The sequence below is a fragment of the Halyomorpha halys genome, unplaced genomic scaffold (genome assembly GCF_000696795.3).
Source record: "Halyomorpha halys isolate HHAL.00 unplaced genomic scaffold, Hhal_1.1 Scaffold487.1, whole genome shotgun sequence".
Lineage (NCBI taxonomy): Eukaryota > Metazoa > Arthropoda > Insecta > Hemiptera > Pentatomidae > Halyomorpha > Halyomorpha halys.
Window position 1 is genome coordinate 584,626 of NW_027111707.1, and position 1,967 is coordinate 586,592.

The window sequence follows — 1,967 nt, forward strand, 5'->3', positions numbered from 1 at the left end:
TCTTTGTTAGGATCCGTCAATAACAATTTATTTATTTATCAATTATAGGTGAAAAAACAAAAGATTAAAAATTTTTATTTGTTGATTTGTCTAACTAATTATCTGCTAAATAACCAGGAATGCCAGAAACACGTTTCTGTTTTAAGTTTAAACTAATACAATATAAAAATATATCTCAGTTTTTGACAAAATTTTTGTTTTCTGATTTCAATGGTTTGTAGTTTGCGAAATACAACTTGGCCGAATTAATAAGTTATACTCATAATTTATTATAAAATATTTTTTGCTATGATCCATCATTTAGTAGTTGTCAGCTAAAAAAGACCCATTTTGAGGATTCATTAAAACAACAAAATATGAATATGAATGAATATTCACACCATAAAATCTATAAAATTGTAAGAAAAAAATATATAGATCTTCTATTATTTAAAAGATATAAAATTAGATGGGACACGTAAAATGTGACGCATGATATAATATATTCATCAAATTAAGCATGTAAATAATTTTTCAAAATAAGTTTCTTTAATCAGAATAAAAAAATAAATAATGTGAAAGACGACTTACCCTTAATTTCTCAGAGATGTCAGTTAGTTCTTTCTTGAAATGCACTATCAGCCAATGTCTATAAATTCATCTAATTTCAAAACGAAAGAAATCAGATGTCTACAGCAGTAACTAAGAAAATTTAGTCAAAAATAAACTACACTTTTAATTAAAATAAATACACTGAGCAACACACGAGAACCGCATCAGAAATAGTAATAGAAACTAAGCAAGCAAGATTTAAGCATATTCATACATTGATCCACTGCATCTGTTGAGTAAAAATCAAAATAAACTATATTATTAAAAAACTAATGTTATTATTTATAAAGATTATTTAATTAAAAATAATATCAGAATAATTATCTAAGATTCTTTTCAATTGTCATTCAAGAAGAATCACATATTATTTACAATATTTCTCCTATAAATTGTTAACTTTCATTTCTACCCAAACACAAATTGGTTGAGGACATGAATAAAGAAAATTATGAGATCAGGTAAAGCTTAAGTAAATAAAGGAAACCACTCATGACAATTTCTTATGCAAAATTAAAGCTGTTAATATACTACAACAAACAATCAAAGATAAAGTCACTAACAAAAGAATATATGAAAAGTTGCCCAATTTGTTAATTAAAGTTAACCTTACATTTGTATTTTTTGTATATGTTTTAAATAGAAAAAAGAAGAATGATGAAAAGATTGTTGACCGTGAATATTATATATAAGAAAATGCTTGGGGGTGTGGTCAGTGTAGAACACAAATAAGTAAAAATTTATTCATTAGTGTCATTTAAGCCAGAATTTCTATTCTTCATCGGATCTAATTCTTTATTCTGGACCTACTTGGGAGAGGTCGAGAATCCAAGTCAATCAAAAATAATAATTGTGTGGGTGTATGTGTGTGTGTTCTGTATTAAATTTAAAATGCTCAAAGAGTTTAGATTATTTTAAGTTAATACTTACTTTAAAAACTAGGTAAAGTTTTTATTACTGATTTTTATTTTATTAAGCTACAATTGTAGGGGACTAAAAAAAGTTAAATCCATTGTTTATTATATTATTATAGATTTGGGAAAAAATATTTAATATCATAAATTTTGTTGCTAGAAGTTTTTTTCATAATACAATAAGATTTAATAAAAAATAATTGTATATTTCAAAGCTTTTTTACTAAAAATATGATCTCAGTTCATAGATTGTAAATATTTCCAATTGATTAATTTACATACTCAATCTGTGCATGTTAATCAACAATTTGTTCTACCAGGTCATTCAAAAAGTCCTGTCTTTTTTTGGGGGGGAAATTATAAATAAATAAATATTTTCAAATAATCACCTTTATTCATCAAAATATCCACCATTACAGTCGGTAACCTTCTCCCAACGAGATGGTAAAGCCCAAATTCCTTCCT

The 1,967-nt window shown here is 25.3% G+C and overlaps 1 protein-coding gene across 3 annotated transcripts in view; it reads right to left on the reverse strand.

The window, feature by feature from the left end:
* Positions 1–570: 570 nt before the first annotated feature.
* Positions 571–1,967, reverse strand: part of LOC106683474 (H(+)/Cl(-) exchange transporter 7) — a 27,163-nt gene continuing 25,766 nt past the window's right edge. For all 3 annotated transcript variants that reach the window (XR_001343557.3, XR_001343556.3, XM_014424973.3), the window contains one exon: positions 571–820. The gene's annotated coding sequence lies outside the window, so the exon portion shown is untranslated. The remainder of the gene's footprint in view (positions 821–1,967) is intronic.